Here is a 10078-nt window from a genome sequence, read left to right on the forward strand (position 1 = left end):
TTTACTTTCTTCCTTTCCTTTTTCAAGACAGGTCTCACTCTGTCACCCAGGCTGGAGGCAGTGGGTGCAATCACGGTTCCCTGTAGCCTCGACTTCCTGGGCTCAAGCGTTAGTCCACCTCGATGTCTCTGAGTAGCTAGGACGTACTGCGGCCCACCACCATGCCCAGCTAATTTAGTTATTTTAATTTTTTGTAGGGGAAGCTGCTATGTTGCCAGGCTGGTCTCAAACACCAGGGAATCAGTGATCCTCGAGCTGCTCAACCTCCCAAAGTGCTGAGATTACAGGGGTGAGCCACCATGCCTGGCCCAGTATTTCTTTTTAAAGACCCGTGTTTTAAAAGGCTATCAATGTCAACATCTACACTGGGATCTCCTCACCCAGGGAGAGCTGCGAATGTTGTAGGTGTTGTTGGTGTTGTTGTTGTTGGTGGGGTGTTGGGGTTGTTGGTGGTGTTGTTGGTGTGTTTGTCGTTGTTGTTGTTGGTGTTGTTGTTGTTGGTGGTGGTGGTGGTGGTGTTGGTGTTGTTGTTGGTGGTGGTGGTGGTGTTGGTGGTGGTGGTGGTGTTGGTGGTGGTGGTGTTGGTGTTTTTGTTGTTGTTGTTGTTGTTTTTGCCTCCTTTGTTATTGCTTACCTCAGTTTCTCCTCAGAATTTCTTAGTAGAGCCTCATTTGAGGTTGTTTCAGAACAAGGTGTCTTCCCCAAACAATACTTGGTTGTGCAAAGTGAAATCATTAAAAGACTAACCTGTAGGCCTGGCGCGGTGGCTCATGCCTGTAATCCCAGCACTTTGGGAGGTCGAGGCAGGCGAATCACAAGGTCAGGAGATCGAGACCACAGTGAAACCCCATCTCTATTAAAAATAAAAAAAATTAGCCGGGCGTGGTGGCGGGCGCCTGTAGTTCCAGCTACTCAGGAGGCTGAGGCAGGAGAATGGCGTGAACTCGGGAGGCGGAGCTTGCAGTGAGCCGAGATTGTGTCACTGCACTCTAGCCTGGGCGACAGAGCGAGACTCTGCCTCAAAAAAAAAAAAACTAACCTGTAAAGACTCAATTATGAGATGACTTTCTTTTTAAACTGATATAGTTTGTTTTTATGATTATTTCTTTTTTATTTTGGAGATTTGCAAGCCCATAAAAGGGTAGTGTCAATAGTATCATAAACACCCATGGCCAGGTGCGGTGGTTCACGCCTGTCATCCCAGCACTTTGGGAGGCCAAGGTGGGCAGATCACCTGAGGTTGGGAGTTCGAGATCAGCCTGGCCAAGATGGTGAAACCCCGTCTCTACTAAAAATACAAAAATTAGCCCAGCGTGGTGCTGCGCACCTGTAATCCCAGCAAGTCGGGAGGCTGATGCAGGAGAATCACTTGAACGTGGGAGGTGGAGGTTGCGGTGAGCTGAGATTGTGCCGTTGTACTTCAGCCTGGGCAACAAAGCAAAACTCCTTCCCCCCTCCCAAAAAAAAAAACACCAATGTACCTGCCAGTGACCTTCCATAATGATCAATACGTGTCCAGTCCTTTTTTTTTTGAGACGAAGTTCCCCTCTTGTTGCCCAGGTTGGGGTGCAATGGCACTATCTTAGCTCACTGCAACTGCCACCTCCCGGGTTTAAGCGATTCTCCTGCATAGCCAGCCTTGTGTTAGCTCCACCACATCCACCACACCCCTTGTTGAAAGGGATCTGTTCTGGGAGTGGAGGGAAGCTTTGCCTTATATTTAATGCTATCTCATATGCTTACTCAAGATCATTGAAAAAAAAAACCATTTACTATGGAAAATGACAAACATGCATCTATCTAAGAAGGCAGAGTGTAATGAACCCCGTGTGCTCACCTAGGGTGCCACCTGGGGTGCCCACCTGGGGCCTATCACCAGCTTCCACCTGGGAAGCATCTTCTCTCCTCCATACCCCCATTCTACCTCCCCCAGATTGTTCCGAAGCGAATGCCAAACTAGCTGTCCTCCATCCAGGCAGCGTCCCCGCTGACGGCTGTCTCTGTGCACGTGTTGTTGGAAGATATCAACAGGACAGCCCTGGAGATATTCAGGGTTTAGGTCTCAGCTGTGTGGCCTTGAGCAGTGACTTTCCATCTCTGAGCATTCTCCCTGCAGGGCCTTCCTCATGGGGCTTCTAAGGGCTCTGTGTGAAAGCGTCTGTGAAATATGGAACACAAGAAATTCTGATTAGTGTTATTCATGTACTTATTTATTTTTCTGAGACGGAGTCTCACTCCATCACCCAGGCTGGAGTGCAGTGGCACGATCTTGGCTCACTGCAGACCCCGCCTCCCGAGTTCAAGCAATTCTCCTGCCTCAGCCTCCTGAGAAGCTGGGATTCCAGGCACGTGCCACCATGCCTGGCTAATTTAAAAAATATTTTTGGTAGAGACATGGTTTCACCATGTTGGTCAGACTGGTCTCAAACTCCTGACCTCAAGTGATCCACCACCTGTCTTGGCCTCCCAAAGTGCTGGGATTACAGGCGTGAGCCACTGTGCCTGGCCTATTTTTGAGACAAGGTCTTACTGTTGCCCAGGCTGGAGTGAGTGGCACAATCACAGCTCACTGAAACCACCTGGGCTCGAGCCATCCTCCTGCCTCAGCCTCCTGAGTAACTGGGAGTAAATTTTTAAATTTATAATGCCAGCTAATTATTTTTTATTTTTTATTTTTTAGAGATGGGGTCCCTCCATGTTGCCCAGACTGGCCTCACACTCCTGGGTTCAAGTGATCCTCCCGCCTTGGCCTCCCAAAGTGCTGGGATTACAGGTAGGGCCACTGTGCCTGGCCTGATCAGTATTATTTCTTGATAACTGCTTTTTGAAGTATTTTAAAAGCTGAGGAGAGGTAGCTGGTGCCAGGGTGTGGAGGACAGGCTCGTTCAGGTGCAGTCTGTGCCTCACAGAGGGGTGGGAGGGGTAAGCCCCTCATTCAGCTGGGAGGCCACGAGACCCCCCCCAGTGGATGAGTGGGAGAGGGTACCTGCTGTTACCCAGGGAATATGAGATGCTAGTGGCTGCCTTGCAGGGGTTCAGCTGCAACACCAGCCATTCCTCCCCAGGCGCTGTTGGCGTATTGGGGCAGACAGCATGAATCACTGTGTTCACCCCCACAGGCTGCCTGCCCCATAGATGCCCACGGTGACTCCGAGTCCAGAAGGCTGGGATTGGAGAAAGAGGCTGGATGTGGTGGCTCACACCTATAATCCCAGCACTTTGGGATGCCGAGGCAGGCGGATCACTTGAGGTTAGGAGTTCAAAACCAGCCTGGCCAACATGGTGAAACCTCGTCTCTACTAAAAATACAAAAATTAGCCAGGAGTGGCGGTGCATGCCTGTAATCCCAGCTACTCAGGCTGAGGCAGAAGAGTCGCTTGAACCCGGGAGGTGGAGGTTGCAGTGAGCCAAGATCGCGCCACTGCACTCCAGCCTGGGCAACAGAGCAAGACTCTGTCTCAAAAAAAAAAAAGAGTTGGGGTCCTGTGGTCATGAGGGTGGGGGCCGCCATTGCCACACTTGCTTGCACCTGCCATCTGGGTCACCTCCACCAAAGCTTTCTGCACCCAGCTCCGTCGTCCGCCCAACCAGCCCACTGTCCACTCCTTGACATGGGGGAAGCTATCATACGAACTCCCCCAAGTCATAACCCCTGTACCTCTGAATGTGACTTTATTTGGTGACAGGGAGGTGATCAAATTAAAATGAGGTCATTAGGGTGGGCTGTAATCCGATATGACCAGGGTCTTTATAAAAAGGGGAAATTTGGACACAGACATGCCCTGAGGGAAGACGACATGAAGAAACACAGAAGGAAGTTGCCAGCTACCGGCTGAGGAGCGCGGCCTGGACCAGGTGCCCCCTCACTGCCCTGGGAAGGAACCAGCCTTGCCCACGCCTTGATCGCAGCCTTCTGGCCTCCAGAGTGAGAGAATAATTCTTGTAGCTTAAGTCCCTGGCTGTGGTGTTTGTTATGGCAGCCCAGAGAAATTCATGCACTTACAGGCCAGGAATGATTCCTGCCGGCTGTGGGCAGGCAGTTGCTTGAAGAGGTTCATGGATGCCGGGGAACGCCTCCTTATGGGTCCAGGCTTTGAGGAAGCGGGCAGTCCCCCGGCTCCCCCTGCGGACTCCTCTCCCCTGTCATACCCAGCGTGGGCGTGACACCATCATCTGTCCTCACACAAACCAAGACACTCGCTGGAAAAAAATACCAAACCCATTCTGGTGACAGCATGATCCGATCTGGGGGACAGGATTTCTGTCTCCCGCCCCTCCAAACCCAGCTTGGGAATTTGAATAAATTGAGGCTTGCTGGAGGGCTTGTTGTTATGGAATTGGAGCAATGAGAAGGAAAAACCATGGAGATGGCTATTTTCTTCCTCTTTTTAAAAATTTAAATTGAATAGTTCATGCAAGGAATGCACACAGATTGGGAAGTATATCCTTAGAATTCAGACATGGGCCTTAAGATTTTCACTCTCACCTCTACAGTCTCACACCGTCTGCCTTCCAGAACAAGGAATCCTTTTCAGAGCCAGTTCAAGAATAGGCCACTGAATGAAAGTGGCTTTAAATTTAAATTGTAAATAATTTAGGTTTTGGGGAAGAGAGGCTCCTACAGGTTTCTTTCTCTCTTTGTCCTGCTAAACATATAGCATAGGGTTTGGCCAACTTTTCCTGTAAAGGGCTGGATAGTGAAGATTTTTGGCTTTTGCACAAATGGTCTCTGTTGCAACCCCTGGGCTCTGCCATTGGAGAAACAGAACGACCATGAGTAATATGTCAATGCACAGGTGTGGCTGTGTTCCAATAAAACTTTATTCACAAAAGCAGGCTGCCGTGGGATTTGGCCCAAGGGACGTGGTTTGCCGAACCCTGATACAGCTCATCTAAGCTCAGAGGAATTCCAGTGTCCACCCGGATCCCGCTCTCTCAACCCTAGGGGAAAAAACAGCGTGACCCTGAGGCCCTGCTGGGTTTGAATCCTGCCTCCGAGGGTTCATTTCTGGGTGACTCTGGCATGTTATCGACTTCTCTGAGCCTGGTTGATAAAAAGGAAATTGCCATAGTCCTCCTCTTTCTGGAGCCCAGCGTGGCTGGCATGTAAATATCATTCAGGAAGGGGACCAAGGAGCCCTCCCTTAGGCTGGGGAGTCGGAGGTGTGGGAGCTGGAGAAGCTGGGAGGCAGCGGTAATTAACCAGGCGGCCCGCTGGGGGCAGGAGGAAGGGATCAGTGCAGGGAGGAGGGAGCAGGCAGGGGGAGGCACCTCACCTCTCAGCAGAGTCTGGAGTGATCAGCCACTCTTTTTCTAACGCTTGTCTCCGCTCTCTCCTCCTCTAGACTCTGCTGTCCACATGGCAGGGACCAGAGTCATCTTCAGGAATGTGCCCCAGTCCTTAGCACGAGGTGGGTGCTCCTTGAATCTTGGTTGGATGCACAGATGGGAGATGGGAAGGCCGCTTTGGACAGGGAAAGTGGGTGTCCCTGCTGTCTTAGGGTGGGGTAGGCTGGGGAAGTGGGGAGGGGGCCAGGGAGGGAAAAGCAACAGAACCACAAGATGCATGGCGTGGATAATATTTGGATCCTAATTTTAAGAAATCACGTAAAAACATCACTGGGAGCTGGGTGAGGTGGCTCACGCAGAGGCGGGAGGGTCGCTTGAGGCCGGGAGTTCAAGGCAGTAGTGAGACCCCATCTCTGCAAAAAGATTAAAAATTAGCCCAGTGTAGAGGCATGCACCTGTGGTCCCAGCTACTTGGGAGACTGAGGTGGGAGGATCACTTGAGCCTGGGAGTTTGAGGCTACAGTGAGCTATGAATGTACCACTGTACTCCAGCCTGCGTGACAGAGTGAGACACTGTCTCAAAATAAAATAAAATAAAAATAAAAAATAGGCCAGGCGTGGTGGCTCATACCTGTAATCCCAGCACTTTGGGAGGCTGAGGCAGATGGATCATCTGAGGTCAGGAGTTCCAGACCAGCCTGGCCAACATGGTGAATCCCTGTCTTTACTAAAAATGCAAAAATCAGCCAGACTTGGTGGCGGGCACCTGTAATCCCAGCTACTCAGGAGGCTGAGGCAGGAGAATCACTTGAACCCTGGAGGCAGAGGTTGCAGTAAGCCGAGATCGCACCACTGCACTTCAGCCTGGGCAACAGAGCAAGACTCCATCTCAAAAAAAAAAAAAAAAAAAGACTTTGAGGACAGATCTCGTACTGTGTTCTTACCACAAATAATGGGGACATGGGGAGTGCTCTGGAAGTGCTGCATGTGTTGATTTCTCTGATCATGGTGTTGGTATCATGACTGTTTGCCTATGTCCAAACTTATCAAATTATGCATTAAATATGTGCAGTTTTTTTTTTTTTTAAGACAGAGTCTTGCTCTGTTGCCCAGGCTGGAGTGCAGTAGCATGATCTTGGCTCACTGCAACCTCTACTTCCCAGGTTCAAGCGATTCTCATACCTCAACCTCCCAAGTAGCTGGGATCACAGGTGTGTGCCATCACACCTGGCTAATTTTTATATTTTTTGAAGAGATGGGGTTTTGCCATGTTGGTCAGGCTGTTCTCGAACTCCTGATCTCAAGTGATCCACCCGCCTTGGCCTCTCAAAGTGCTGGGATTACAGGCATGAGTCACTGTACTTGGCCAGATTTCAATATATTAATTATACCTCAATAAAGCTTTAAAAAAAAAAAAGCAGTGGCTGAGCTAAAAAAAATTTTTTTAAAGCATTCAACCAGCCCCAAGGGTGCATCTGCCCAGGTGGTAGTGTTCAACCCGACAGATCAACCTCCTTCTTTACAGCACATAATTTTATGTCGATTGCTATCCTGAAATGAAATGCATGTAAACCTACAAAACACCTTTTTCAATAATGCCTCAACTGAAATATGCAGCTGATCAGAAATGAATAAACGTAAATATAAAATAATGGGTTTTCCATGTCACCCCGGGGAAGAGAACAGGGCTGTCATCTGCTTGCCACGGTGGCCCGCAGTGGGCATGACAGCAAACAGTGGCACCCAGCCCCGGGCGGCGCCTGGAGCACTCACCTACCTTACACCACTTGGCCACGGGGGATGTGGTTTTCCAAAGTGTGAAAACCTCTGTTCTGAACCGAAGTTCTGAACACAATGCAGTCTCCCTCCATCGGCAAAATCCTTGCATTCCTGGTAAAGGGTGGAGTAAAATTGTGCAGTGCACATTTGTGTGTACAGTGAAGTTTGGTCCTAGACAAACATGGTGATAGACAGGTTTCTCACCTGAGGGGACATACTAGGGGCAGGACCTGGCTGAAGGTCAGGGGGCAGGTACCCCAGAGACTGCAGAGAACCAGGTGGGCCAACTTCTCAGGGGCATCCTCCTGGGGAGGGGAGTGTGGGTGGGAACTAGAAGCATTGGGCAGACCCCAGCCCAGGCAGCAGAGCCATGCCAGGGGGCTACTGTATTTTTAGTAGAGACGGGGTTTCACCATGTTGGCCAGTCTGGTTTTGAACTCCTAACCTCAAGTGATCCACCTGCCTCAGCTTCCCAAAGTGTTGGGACTACAGGTATGAGTCACCGCGCCCAGCCAATGCCTTCAGTTCTATATTGTGCAGCTTGCACCCTGTCATCTCTCTCTCCAGCAGCCTCCTACCTGGCTCACGAGGCGTGATCCTCACACGGCCTCCAGGCTTCTGGCCTCGCCCCCGGCCTCCTACCAGCAATAATCACAACCCCACCAGGGCTCATGGACAGTGCACAGCCTGTAAGTAAGGCACAGGTGTAGCCTCCTGCATGATGGCAGGCGCGTGTAATCCCAGCTACTTGAGAGGCTGAGGCAGGAGAATCGCTTGAACCTGGAAGGCGGAGGCCACAGGGAGCCGAGATCATGCCACTGCACTCCAGCCTGGGTGACGGAGTGAGACTCCATCCCTAAAAAAGAAAAGAACTGAGGGCATTAGAATGGCCTTGAGCAGTCATAGGTCTTTCCTGGCCCAGCACAGCCCCACGGTGGGTCTCAGCCAAAAAATGACCTGGATCTGGGTTTCCCAGGATGTCCCCTGGCCCCTGCCTCATTTGTCTTCGCTCTGCTGGGGCTGCTCTGCTCGTCACCTCTGGTTAGATTTTTTTTTTTTTTTTTTTGAGACGGAGTCTCGCTTTGTCGCCCGGGCTGGAGTGCAGTGGCCGGATCTCAGCTCACTGCAAGCTCCGCCTCCCGGGTTTACACCATTTTCCTGCCTCAGCCTCCCGAGTAGCTGGGACTACAGGCGCCCGCCACCTCGCCCAGCTCGTTTTTTTGTATTTTTTAGTAGAGACGGGGTTTCACTGTTAGCCAGGATGGTCTCGATCTCCTGACCTCGTGATCCGCCCGTCTCGGCCTCCCCAAGTGCTGGGATTACAGGCTTGAGCCACCGCGCCCGGCCCACCTCTGGTTAGATTTTAAAAATCCTGCTCTCCCCGCACCATGAGGTCCCCAGGGCGGAACAGGCCTCACCAACTGGCCAGCTGTCCTGTGGTTGACAAAGCAGCTTAAAACTCCAGTAATAGATGGCCTCGCCCAGGCTCCAGAATGTGACTCAGAAGAAAAATGAAGACGGGTGTGAAAGGCGAGGGAAAGGTGACCCCCGTACCCAGCACTGTTCCCAGCAGCCTTGCCTTTGTCGCTGGGCAGGAGTCCCCCTCATGTAATGATGGTGCTCACCTTTCCCTCCCCACCTCCCCAGCCTCCAGGTGGGGCCATGTCAGGAGCTGTGAGCACCTTGTGCCATATTATCAGCCCCCTCCCAAGGGCGCCATGGAGGCCACACCAGACCATGCTGGCAGGACACAGCCACCAGAGCCGGCATTTAATAAACAAGCTTTGGGCTACCTCTGTGGCTGCAGCTTCTGACTGTAAGATTTCAATCTTCTTGATTGAATAAGCAAATGAATGAATTCCTTCATTCGATAAATATTTGTTAAACTCCTGGTAAGTGTCAGTCCGTGAGCTCAAAGCTGAGCAAATAAAGGAGGGAAGGAGAACCAGCCTCCGTGCTTGGAGCGAACCCTCATGCCGATCACAATGAAGACGTCTGGCATTTTCCAGCAGCTGTTCCTTCTCCCTCCTCACCACTGGGAGGCCCAAGGGCTCTGTGGACACGGGGCAGTCTCCGGCCAGGGTGGCTGGCCTTCACCACCAGGCGTTCTTAGGCTCTGGAATATAGACTCACAAGGCCTTAGGGACAGCCACCACCCGGCAAATGAGCCTGGAGGATTTTTACCCAAAAAGAGCTGGCTGCTTTGCAGTTCATCCCAGCTTCCCCAGAGAGCTCAGGGCAGGGAGAGCCCTGGGCATCGCTAGGTGTACCCTGTACCCCATGGATGGGCATGCAAAGACCCAGGATGGGGAGGGACTTGCCCAAGGTCACCCCTTCTCTTGTTCTGGGGAATTTCTCCATTCCAAAGGGAACTCTCTGGATTACAAGGGACTAAGGACCAAGGGCTATCTGAGGGCCCCCTTCTCCAACTGACCGGAGTGGGCTTTGGGCACACATGGGTTTGGAACAGCCCATTGGGCAGCCTCTGTGAAATTCCCTAGAAATGATGAGACTTCCCTGCACCCAGCCCCCACCCCGCACAGGGAGTTCGCACCAATTGTTCTTCCCCGGAGACTCCTGCCAACCAGGGAACGTGACAGTTCACAGTGAGGGGCTCGAGGCTGTGGGCAGCAGGTCCTGCTGGGGACTCTGGGCAGGATGCCACCTTGAGACGCCGCCATGGCCACAGTATTCATGCCAGACCAACAAGAGTGTCCTGGACACTGCCCAGATGCTGACCCCGTCATCAAAGCAGACACTGGACACTGCCCAGGTGCCGACCCCATCATTGAAGCAGACACTAACTCGTCCCCTCCTGCCTCTTGGACACTGCCCAGATGCTGACCCCATCATCGAAGCAGACACTACCTCGTCCCCTCCCGACCCCAACAAAAAGATGCCAAGCCCTGCGAGGTTTGCCTGTGCGCAGCACTGTGTGGAGGAGCGGCATGTTTTCTCGCCACAGGGACAGCTCTAGTGAGGATGTAAAACAGCGCAACTGCCATGGAAA

The 10078-nt window shown here is 51.8% G+C and overlaps 1 long non-coding RNA gene across 1 annotated transcript; it reads right to left on the bottom strand.

Moving 5' to 3' along the window:
* Positions 1-1436: 1436 nt before the first annotated feature.
* LOC108520087 (uncharacterized) lies at positions 1437-7871 on the bottom strand. The gene is made up of 5 exons (XR_001882828.1): positions 7647-7871; positions 7067-7179; positions 5277-5512; positions 4004-4200; positions 1437-2158 (listed from the first exon to the last, which is right to left on the bottom strand). It is a non-coding gene; the product is annotated as an uncharacterized LOC108520087 (long non-coding RNA).
* Positions 7872-10078: the final 2207 nt, after the last annotated feature.

The sequence above is a fragment of the Rhinopithecus bieti genome, unplaced genomic scaffold (assembly GCF_001698545.2).
Source record: "Rhinopithecus bieti isolate Rb0 unplaced genomic scaffold, ASM169854v2 scaffold_1618, whole genome shotgun sequence".
In the NCBI taxonomy this organism is placed as follows: domain Eukaryota; kingdom Metazoa; phylum Chordata; class Mammalia; order Primates; family Cercopithecidae; genus Rhinopithecus; species Rhinopithecus bieti.